Source organism: Giraffa tippelskirchi, chromosome 2 (assembly GCF_054371585.1).
Source record: "Giraffa tippelskirchi isolate mGirTip1 chromosome 2, T2T-mGirTip1v1.2.pri, whole genome shotgun sequence".
Lineage (NCBI taxonomy): Eukaryota > Metazoa > Chordata > Mammalia > Artiodactyla > Giraffidae > Giraffa > Giraffa tippelskirchi.
In genome coordinates, this window is record NC_137276.1 from 180,108,289 (window position 1) to 180,120,616 (window position 12,328).

Consider the following 12,328-nt stretch of genomic DNA (forward strand, 5'->3'; position numbering starts at 1 on the left):
ATGCAATTATTTTGGGACTGTGCTATAATCCTTTCCCGTAAGATCCACCTCATCCCTTTGTCTTCACTGTCAAAACAGAGTATGGTACAGTGGCTGAGAGCACAGACATAGGAGCCAAACAGCCTGGTCTTGAATCCCAGCTGAGCACGTTCTAATGTGTAACCTTGGGCAGTCTATTTACTTAGTGTGTGTTGGCTTTCTCATCAGGAAAATGGGAACAGTATAAGCAATACTTTTAGCATACAGTGTCATGAGGCCAAAAGTCTACAAGTATCCGTGAAAATGCTTACATCAGTGTCTAGTACATAGGAAACTCTCTGTGATCAGGTGTTATGTTGTTGCCTCTATGTCAGTGGCAACTAAGCTGATATCAGCCGGGTTCTGTTTCTTGTGAATTGCTGCTGGGGTAGAAAGCAGTTCTGATACTGCATTCAGTTCAGCTGGCAAGTTTAGGTGAATGTCTTTGATGATAAAGTCCTTAGATGATAAAGACAGAGGAAATTTGTACAATATCATGTGTGATTCTTCAGGATACAAATGTGTTTTGATAATGTTATGGACTGAATTATGCACCCCACAACCACCAAATTTATATGTTGAAGCTCTAACCCCTGCCAATGTGACTGTAGTAGGAAACAGCGCCTTTAAGGAGGTACTAAAGTAAATGAGGTCATAAAGGTGGGATCCTAATTTGATACAACTGGTGTCCTTATAGGGAGAGACAGAGATCTCTCTCCGTGTGCATACACAGAGAAGAGCCCCGTGAGGGCACAGTGAGAAGATGACTACCTGTAAGCTGAGAAGAGGGGTCTTACCAGATACCAACCCTGACAGCAGCTCATCTTGGACTTCTAGTTTTCAGAAATGTGAGAAAGTAAATTATGTTATTTAAGCCACCCAGTCTGTGGTATTTTGTTATTGTTGCCTATGCAGAGTAATACAGATGAAAGAGCATGGTCAAGAGATTAAATGTAGAAAGAAAAATTGTGTATAATTTGGGAATTGGCTCAGAGCATTGGAGGAGCCCTCTGTTTAGGGAAGAATTACCAGGTCAGAGTATGCTAAATGAAAAGTTGTTATTGTAAATGTATGAATCTGTTCAAGGATGATACAGAAAGTGAGAACTGTGGTCAAACCAGACAGTGCATGTCCTGTTTAAGGGCACTGAAATTCTAATTTTCTAAAGCCCCCAAACAGGTTAAATGGAACACAATGATAAGGCACTGGTCCTTTGGCCCTGCTCCAGTGAATGTCTTTGGAAGTACAGGTGAGTCGGATTGTCCTCTGGAGAGCCCTGAGGTGGGCTTTTGTGGGTGAATAGAATCTACACAAGCAAATCAATGTGGAAAGATGGTTCCAGAGAGGAAGAGTGATATAGAACATGGTACCTACAGAACTGACTGCTAGGTTTGTTATGTGACACAGGTAGGTCAATTTCCAGGGTACTTTTAAGATAGTCAATTTTGCTGGAATAGAAGCACCATATAAACTAAACTGGAAAATAAGAATGGAAAGGTCTAGATTGTGTTTGGCTACAAATTCTGGAGTAATACTTGTGGACATCCAGTGATTAATTTGAGCAAGTGAAAGCTACCACTAAAACAGTAGTTCCAAATTATAAAATAGAAAGTCCAGAAATAAACCGATGAACCTATTGGTACCTTATTTTTGACAAAGGAGGCAAGAATACACAATGGGGCAAAGACAGCCTCTTCAATAAATGGTGCTGGGAAAACTGGACAGCCACATGTAAAAGAATGAAGTTAGAACACTTCCTAACACCATACACAAAGATAAACTCAAAATGGATTAAAGACCTAAATGTAAGGCAGAAAATATAAAACTCTTAGAGGAAAACATAGGCAGAACACTCGATGACATAAATCAAAGCAAGAACCTCTATTACCCATCTCCTAGAGTAATGGAAATAAAAACAAAAGTAAACAAATGGGACCTGATTAAACTTAAAAGCTTTTACGCAGCAAAGGAAACTCTAAGCAAGGTGAAAAGACAACCCTCAGAATGGGAGAAAATAATAGCAAATGAAACAACTGACAAAGGATTAATTTCCAAAATATACAAGCAGCTCATACAACTCAATACCAGAAAAACAAACAACCCAATCAAAAAGTGGGAAAAAGACCTAAACAGACATTTCTCCAAAGACATACAGATGACAAACAAACACAAGAAAAGATGCTCAACATTGCTTATTATTAGAGAAATTCAAATCAAAACTACAATGAGGTATCTATCACCTCACACTGGTCAGAATGGCCATCATCAAAAAGTCTACAAACAATGAATGCTGGAGAGGGTGTGGAGAAAAGGGAATGCTCTTACAGTGTTGATAGGAATGTAAATTGATACAGCCACTATGGAAGACGGTATGGAGATTCCTTAAAAAACTAGGAATAAAACCACCATATGACCCAGCAATTCCACTCCTAGGCATATACCCTGAGGAAACAAAAATTGAAAAAGACACATGTATCCCATTGTTCATTGCAGCACTATTTACATCAGCTAGAACATGGAAGCAACCTAGATGTCTATCGACAGATGAATAGATAAAGAAGTTGTGGTACATATACACAATGGAATATTACTCAGCCATAAAAAGGAACATATTTGAGTCAGTTCTAATGAGGTGGATGAACTTAGAGCCTATTATACAGAGTGAAGTAAGTCAGAAAGAGAAAGATAAATATTGTATACTAATGCATATATATGAAATCGAGAAAAATGGCACTAAAGAATTTATTTGCAGGGCAGCAATGGAGAAACAGACACAGAAAATAGACTTATGGATATGGGAAGAGGGAAGGAGAGGATGAGATGTATGGAGAGAGTAGCATGGAAACTTACATTACCATGTGTAAAATAGATAGCCAATGGGAATTTTCTGTATGTCTCAGGAAACCCAAACAGGGGCTCTGTATCAACCTAGAAGGGTGGGATGGGCAGGGAGATGGGAGGGAGGTTCAAAAGGGAGGAGATATATGTATACCTATGGCTGATTCATGTTGAGGTTTTACAGAAAACAGAATTTTGTAAAACAATTATCCTTCAATTAAAAATAAAGAAAAAACCCAATAGTTTCAAATTAATCTAAGTACTGGCTAAAATGCTTTGGAGGAAAAAGAAATTGGAATGAGTTCCTGTGACTGCACACACTCAAGGAGAGGCTGGTTTGCCACTTCAAAATTGGTGTATTGCAGGTAACCAAATTACCTGGGGTCTTGTTAAAATAGAGTCTGATTCAGCAGGTCTGAGGTGAGATCTGTGGTTTTACATTTTGAACAAACTGATGCTGCTAATGCTGCTGGTTCCTAACTATATTGTAAGTTTCAAGGAAATGAATGACCTCTAAATTCATTTACAACCTATAGTTCCTTGATTTTACTACCTAGCATGCTGAGAAACAGGCTAGAAATTTGCATTTGATATTAGCTTGAGTCATTCTGCTTGTCTCTCTTCGTGAAATTGTGCATTCTGGAATGCCAAGTCAAACCATGCAAAAAAGGATTAAACACAGCTCCTTGCCTTCCAATTACCTCACCACACACTGTGAGTTAACAAGAGCAAGGAGAAAATAAGCACACGATTCTGAAAAGATTGGAGCTAGACTTGAGTTTAGTGATGAAAGATACTAAAGAAAGAACTGTGGGACGTAATCCTAGATTAGTTTTGTTTTGTTTAAGAATACAGTTTAGCTATGTGGAATCTAAAACAAAAATCAAACATAAAAACAGAGAACTTAAAAATAGTTACCAGGGGCTGGAGGACGGGGGAAACAGGGAAAGGGGGGTAAGCAGGTGCGAACTTTTATTATATAGCTATAGGATGAATAAGTTCTAAGCATCTAATGTATAACATGGTGGCTATTGTTGGTAATACTATTTTGCACAATTGGTATTTGCTAAGAGGGTAGAACTTAAATGTTCACCCACACACACACACAAAACAGAACTGTGTGAAGTGATGGATATATTTATTAACTGAATGGGGGGATTCTTTCACAATGTAGACCTATATCAAATCACCACAGTGTACACTTTATGTATTTGTTTACTTTTATTTGGCTGTTCTGAGTCTTCACTGTGGTGTGCGGGCTCTAGGTTGTGATGCATGGATTTTCTCAAGTTGTGGCTGGCAGGCTTCTCTTGTTGTGGAGCACGGGCTCTAGGGCATGTGCACTCAGAAGTTGTGGTATGTGCACTCTCTAGTTGTGGCATGCATGTACACTTTAAAAATCATGCAGTTTTGTATGTCAGTTATACCTCAACAAAGCTGAAATTTTAAAATGAATCATTTAGTATTACCAGTCAATATAAAAATTAATCCCACCATTCAGTTCAGTTCAGTTCAGTACAGTTCAGTACAGTCGCTCAGTAGTGTCCAACTCTGCAACCCCATGGACTGCAACACGCCAGGCCTCCCTGTCCATCACCAACTCCCGGAGTTTACCCAAACTCATGTCCATCGAGTCAGTGATGCCATCTGACCACCTCATCCTCTGTCGTTCCCTTCTCCTCCCACCTTCAATCTTTCCTAGCATCAGGGTCTTTTCTAAGGAGTCAGTTCTTCACATGAGGTGGCCAAAGTATTGGAGTTTCAGCTTCAAAGTCCGTCCTTCCAATGAACACCCAGGATTAATCTCCTTTAGGATGGATTGATTGGATCTCCTTGCAGTCCAAGGGACTCTCAAGAGTCTTCTCCAACACATTTCAAAAGCATCCATTCTGCGGTGCTCAGCTTTCTTTATAGTCCAACTCTCACATCCATACATGACTACTGGAAAAACCATAGCCTTGACTAGATGGACCTTTGTTGGCAAAGTAACGTTTCTGCTTTTTAATATGCTGTCTATATTGGTCATAACTTTTCTTCCAAGGAGTAAGCGTCTTTTAATTTCATGGCTGCAGTCACCATCTGCAGTGATTTTGGAGCCCCCCAAAAATAAAGTCTGCCACTGTTTCCACTGTTTCATTATCTATTTGCCATGAAGTGATGGGACCAGATGCCATGATCTTAGTTTTCTGAATTTTGAGACTACATCATCATATAATTCCCATGAAGCTACATGTGAACAAAATATTTTCTCAAATTATTTTTTCCTAATGGTTCCTTTTAGACCTTGAGATCATATACAAAATACTTAATTTGTAGTATGTTGAAAATATTTAAGAGTCATAAACTTTTAAAAAAATAATTTATATATTTTTGGCTGTGCTGGTCCTTTATCACTGCTTGGACTTTTCAGGTGTATTGAGTGGGGACTACTCTCCAGTTGCAACTCACTGGCTTCTCATTGCTGTGACTTCTCTTGTGGAGCGTGGGCTCTAGGGCACGCAGGCTTCAGCAGGTGTGGCACGTGGGTTCAGTAGTTGTGGCTCCCGGGCTTTAGAGCACCGACTCAATGACTCCTAGCATTGGCAGGCAGATTCTTTACCACTGAGCCACCTGAGAAGCCCTGTATTTATACCATGGAAATCAGTGAACACTACCCAGAAATGTTTTTCTTCCTGGTGAGCCAGTGTAGCAGCATATCTAGACAAAATATAAGTGTGTGTTCTAGTAGCTAGACTAGACAATTTCTCCTAGGAAGGGGAAATTGAGAGGAGGACTGGGGGCATGGAACCCTCCATCACCCTGTTTGTTGAGAAATTTTAGAGGCATGTTCTCCCTCTAGTTTTTGTAGTAAATATTAAGTACATGCCCATGACTCCTTAATTTGTGAAACACAAAGATCCTGACCTTCATATCACTCAGTCTGGTGCCAAACATAGTATTTTGAATTTTTAAGACCTTGGCTCAATTCCAAAGTGCTTCTGGTAGAATGAGAATGAGTAACCCCATTAGGAAGAGAATGAACAAAAAAAGGAGTCTAAACACTGAAAATACTTTGGTATTACTTTAAACTCTAACATCTGCTATGCCTAAGGCAAGAGAAGATTTCCATTAAAAATTACTGTTATATTTACTCCAGTCATATAAAAGGCTCCCAACAAACTTCACATCATGATTTTCATCACCACCATCAACACATCAGCAGCAGCAACAGCAATCTCATTTATTGAGCAGTTACACTAAGCCAGGCCCTAGAGATTCGATCATTATTTTAGTAAGTGGTTACCATGTGCCGTGCTTGGGCTAAATTAGTGGCTCTTGCTTTTCTTGGTCTCACGACCCCCTCACACTCTTACAAATTGTTTTAGGCCTCAAAGAAACTTTGACTATGTGAGGTATAGCCATTGATATTTACTATATTAGAAAGTTCAACTGGAATATTTAAAAATTTGCATTCATTTATTCTCTTACCAATAATAATATAAATCTATTACATGTTAACATAAAACATATTTTTATGTGAACAACTATTTTTAGCAAAAAAATGTTAGTGAGAAGAGTGTTATTGTTTTATAATTTTACAAATCTCTTCAATAAAAGGCAGCTAGGTTTTCTCATATCTGCTTATGCATTCTATGTATTACAATATCTCTCACCATGTAGATTCTGGAAAATTCCATTCTGCACTCATTTGAGAATGAGAGTTAAAAAGGTAAATAATGTCTTAGTGTTTTTGTTTTTGTTTTCATCTCATCCTCTCTTCCCCTATCTCCATGTCCATAAGTCTATGTCTTAGTGTTTTTAATAAAATAGTTTTGACCTTAGGACTGCCCCCTGCCCGAGTCCTTAGATCATACTTTAAAAACTTCTGGAACTGTATGAATGGAGTCAAATCTCTCCTACTCTCACAGAACTTACATTGCAAGGCTAAGTCTCTTATATACCTGTTTAAGCTCATAACAAGCTCATCCCTATGAAATGTCTGCTTTATTGCTTCCATGTCTCACCTGAGAAAACTGAGGACCAGAGAAGAGGTACTACTGGCAGGATTCAAGATGGCAGACCTCATACCCAATCTAGAGATGATACTCGCATCTACTACACAACCTGCTTCCTAAAGCATGACACATAGTGAAGTTCTTACCCACTTTTCAAAAGTTTCACCTAGGTAGGAAAGTTTAATCGTCTTTTGAAGAGATCCTTTATGAAACAACTTCCATTCCAGTGTATTCTGTCACAACTGAAAATGATATCCCAAGGCAGGCCTTTCTTTTTTGGAAAGATAGCAAGTGCCTGAGATGGCTGATACACTCTGAGAAGAATATGGAAGTGATGGAGAAGAATCTGTATGGAAGACTTACTAGGAAACTGCTTTGAACCAAGCCTAGCTGTACTGAGAGTAAAAAAAAGAAAAAGGTCAGTTTGTTGTTTTCAGCCGGTCAGAAGAGTGAGATGCCATGATCCACAGGATTCTCTGCTTCCCCAAAAATTCATTCCTGCTGCAGACATATGGTGGCACAGGCCAGTAGGTTTTCTCTACTCAGATCAGACAGTAGATCTGGGTGCTACCTAGCATTGTACTTATGAGTCATTGTCAGATACCTGGGGATAAACAGAAAATAACATGTAACATCATTATCATTTATTGAAAAAACTCCTCAGGAGTTTTATAAATGAAACTCTAAAAATCTCTACTTTATACTAGCTCAGTACCATGCATATGAGCTTCTTAGGTATAACTACCATAGAATTCTTTAAAGAATTACAAAGTTTGGAAAGAAGTCCAAAGATGACCTGGCTTTTCTTCAACATTCAGATAGTGCAGTAGAAAGGGCAAAATCTTTGGAGTCCTAGAGATGAAGGTTTAACTGCAGGATTTGCCAGTGACTACGTGTATGGTTAAGTAAGTGAGCTTCTAAGCTTCAAGTTTTCCATCTACAAATTGGGGAGGACAAAGTCATCTTCATAGGAACATTGTTGAGTCTTGAATGAGACACTAAGGAAAGGGCATGGTCCAGTTCCTTGCATTCAAAGACAGATGTTACAAAGATGTTACTTCCCTTTTTCCTAAGTACAGTGATCATGTAATTTATCATCCCAAATGAAGCGCTTTTGGGAACAAAGAGAGGCTCAGTTAATAATTATAACTGAATTAAGTGACATGACCTGGGACCATCCCAGGCAAATCAGGTGCATGATCACTCTTCCTCCAAGTAAAATCTTCTGGAAGGTAGGTGTGTTTGTTGGCACTTAAATAGTTTATAAAATGTCAGTATAGTGCTTTTTTCTTCTTCATTAATAAATTAATAAGCTTTATTTTTAGTATAGTTTTAGATTTACAGAAAATTGAGGAGGCAGTACGTGGAGTTCCCATGTACTGCAACCCCTACACATACAATTTCCCCTATTAATATCTGGCATTAGTATGGTACATTTGTTACAAGTAATGAACCCATATTTAGACATTTTTATTAGTTAAAGTACATGGTTTACACTAAAGTTTATCCTGTAATGAGTATTCTATGAGTTTTGACAGTGTCATGAATCTACCATCACTGTAACATACAGAATTGTTTTACCTTCTAAAAATCCCCTGTACTTGACCTATTTATCCCTCCCTATTTATCACCCAATCCTTTGGCAACCATTAATCTGTTTATTCTTGCTAGTTTTGCATTTTCTGAAAGGTGGTATAGTTGGAGTCATACAGTATGTACTGTTTTCACACTGGCTTCTTTAACTTAGTTGTATCCATGCAAGGTTTCTCTATGTCTTTTCATGGCTAGATAGTGTATATATTTTTATTGCTAAATAATATTGCACTGTACGGATGTACCACAGTTTATTTATTCACCTGTTGAAGGTTATCTTGGTTGCTTCCTGTTTTGGGCCATTATGAATGGTGATGCTATAAATATTTATATGCAGGCTTTTGGGTGAATGTAAGTTTTCAACTTAATTGGGTAAACACCTACGAGTGTGATTACTGGATCCTATGATAAGACTGTGTGTAAGCTTTGTAAGAAACTATCCAACTGTCTTCAAAGTGGTTGTACCATTTTGTATTACCAGCAATGAATGACTTTCCTTTGCTCTGCATTGTTGCTACATTAGATATGGGCAGTTTTGAAATTCTTTTTGTTTCTCTCAACTCATCAGTAATTCATGTAGGCCTCCATATACAAACAGAATTTCCTTAATTATGTAAGTCATTTTGTGCATATGTTAAAGTAATTGAATCATTTTTTCCAATTTGGGTCCCCTAAAATGCATCAAATATGATTAATCTAAAGAGACAGTCTTAACCATCAACAATAAGGAAGAAGGTCATGATTATTTTTGGTCAGATAAAGAATTTACATAAAAGATAGTATTTTCTGTTAAAGTATTATTTAAAATTTTTTTTAAACTGGAAAGTAATATAATCTATGACTATTAATATTTAAATTGCCATGTATTCAAAAGTAATCACTGAAGAAATGAGAGACAAAAAGAGAAGTGAGGGAAGCATTTTGCAATTTACCAAATACTACGGATTTTTTGACTATTTACTTATTTGATGTCTGTTTTGCGTTTTTTTCCAGAGTAGCACTATCTTTTTCACATAAAAATCTTCATTAAGAAATGAGTCCATATTTCCCAAATAGAACAGCTGTGTTTGTACGTAATATGATCTGAATGTAAAGGACAATGAAATGAGGATGGACCATGAAATTAAATGTTTTTAAAATCAAACGTGGCATCTCCTGACCTCATGAACCTATCAGATTTTCCTCCTGTCATCAACCTTTTCTGAAGGCTTCATTACCCACGTCACCCACATTTGAAACTTGGGCATCATCTTTGACTCTTTCTTGTTTCTTACCACTTAGTTATAAGCCATCATCACATAGCAGTGTTTTGTTTTGTTTATACCATTGTACACTTGGAGCAAATGAGAAAAAGACAACTGGACCACCATGCCAAGTGTAACTTTACATGACACTGATAGACTGGAACATACAAAACTGAATCTTTAAAGGTTTTTTAAAAATTATTATAGCAGTTAGATTTTACATAACCTATCTTCTTTAAGATTTCAAGAAAATCTTAAGAAGGCAGTCCAGTATGCTTCCAAAACCTTTCACAGTTGCTAAGAGAAAGAAGAAAATTATCTCCAATGGTCAATTATTATAATATGCCTTACTTGGTGTAATAAAGAGATTTTCTACTAACACTTTGCATTCTTTCATTTATCAGATTAATCAGCGTAAACCTTGGAAGAAAGGACAAAACTCACTTCTCAGCCTCCCATTTGGCCCTCCTGCAAATAATCTCCTTTGACAATGACACCAGTGGTATTGTCTTCCTAAATGCAGAGCTAATCAAGTTATGCCTCCATACAAAACCCTTCAATGGCTCTTAATACATGCAAGATGAAATCTGAAAAGGTTTTGGTGATTTGCCTGTGACTCATTTTTTTCCAGCCTCTCTCATCCTTGGCCAGTTCTCCAAGAGCACTGTTGTCTTTCTGCAGTGACTCTGCTGTCTCTTGCACAGGTCAGAAAGTCCAACCCCTGATTTTCACTCCATAATCTCCTTACATATCTTCAAGACTTAATCTAGGAAGCATTTTTCTCTAAAGCTTACCTCAGTTACCAAAGCTGAGTTTATTCATTTAAAAATAATTCATTCAGTGCCTCCGTCATGCTGCTTTGGGGTTGGGGTTGGTGCGGTCATCAGGTAGATCAAATTCTTTTCTCAGTATTACAGAATAGTGTCAGGGAAGTGAGTGGAGGGATTTTCATATAATAAAGAAATATATAAAAATGAATAAATTTAAGTAAATAAATAATTAAGAGGATTTCATATGGTGCTACAAAAAATAATAAGAAAAGGCAAGAGATTAAGGGAAAGTGAAGTGTAGTACTGTGGTAGCCAGAACTATGAGACCCTAAGATGTCCACATGGTAATCCTCGAAATCTGTGAGTATATTATCTTCCATGGCAAAAGGGATGTTGCAGATATGTTAAGATTAAGAACCTTGATATGGGGAGATTATGCTGGCTGGCTTAAAACTCAAAAAAACTAAGATCATGGCATTCGGTCCCATCACTTCATAGCAAATAGATGGGGAAACAATGGAAAGAGTGACAGACTTTATTTTGTTGGGCTCCAAAATCACTGCAGATGGTGATTGAAGCCATGAAATTAAAAGATGCTTATTCCTTGGAAGAAAAGTTATGACCAACCTAGACAGCATATTAAAAAGCAGAGACATTACTTTGCTGACAAAGGTTCCTCTAGTCAAAGGTGTGGTTTTTCCAGTGGTCATGTATGGATGTGAGAGTTAGAACATAAAGAAAGCTGAATGCCGAAGAATTGATGCTTTTGAACTGTGGTGTTGGAGAAGACTCTTGAGAGTCTCTTGGACTGCAAGGAGATCAAACCCGTCAATACTAAAGGAAATCAGTCCTGAATATTCATTGGAAGGACTGATGCTGAAGCTGAAACTCCAATACTTTGGCCATCTGATGCGAAGAACTGACTCCTTAGAAAAGACCCTGATGCTAGGAAAGATTGAAGGTGGGAGGAGAAGGGGACGATGGGGGACGAGTTGGTTGGATGGCATCACTGACTCAATGGATTTGAGTTTGAGCAAGCTCCAGGAGATGGTGAAGGATAGGGAAGTCTGGCATGCTGCGGTCCATGGGGTCGCAAAGAGTCAGACACAACTGAGCAACTGAACAGCAACAACGACAATGCTGGGTTGGTCAAGTGGGTTGAATCTAATCACAAGTCCTTACAAAAGGAGAACCTTGCCTAGCTCTGGTCAGACAGAGGGAGAGACAGAAGTGATGAGGGGGCAGGGAAGAGAGAGAAGTGATGGCGGTGGTGGGGGGTGGGGAAGGGAAGAGAGAGAGAAAGAAAGGGGGAGAGAGAATGAATGGTGATAGATAAAGGGGCAAAAGATGCAATATTGCTGGTTTTGGCGATAGAGGAAAGGGACTATGAACCAAAGATTTCCTGAATCTGGGAAAGACAAGGAAACAGATATCTCACCAAGATTGTTCTGAAAGAAACACAGCCCTGCTGACATTTGATTCCTGTGAGATGGATGTTGGACTTCTGACCTGCTGAGCTGTAAGATTATAAATTCATATTGTTGAGTCCTCTCTGTTTGTGGTAATTTGTGCCAATGGCAGGAGTAAACTAATGCAGTAAGCTACTTAACACCTGTTGGCCCAGGATGCTTTCACTGAGGAACGCTTGAACTGAGATCTGAGTGGGAAGAAGAAATCAACATTGTGAACCTCATGGGAAGAAGAGTTCAGGTGGGGGAAATGTAAGTCTGTGAGGATAGGACAGACTTGGCATGTTTTAAGTCATGGTGAAAGCCAATGTGACTGGAACATGTCATGGGAGGGAGCCCAGGATGAGGTCTGAGCTAAAGGCAGTTGCAGGCCATCAAATGCCTTTTGCTGCTGTAACTTC

At 38.4% G+C, this 12,328-nt stretch overlaps 1 long non-coding RNA gene across 1 annotated transcript; it reads left to right on the plus strand.

Moving 5' to 3' along the window:
- The first annotated feature begins 1,184 nt into the window (after positions 1-1,184).
- On the plus strand, positions 1,185-10,282 carry LOC145539017 (uncharacterized). The gene is made up of 2 exons (XR_014077507.1): positions 1,185-1,267; positions 10,093-10,282. It is a non-coding gene; the product is annotated as an uncharacterized LOC145539017 (long non-coding RNA).
- Positions 10,283-12,328: the final 2,046 nt, after the last annotated feature.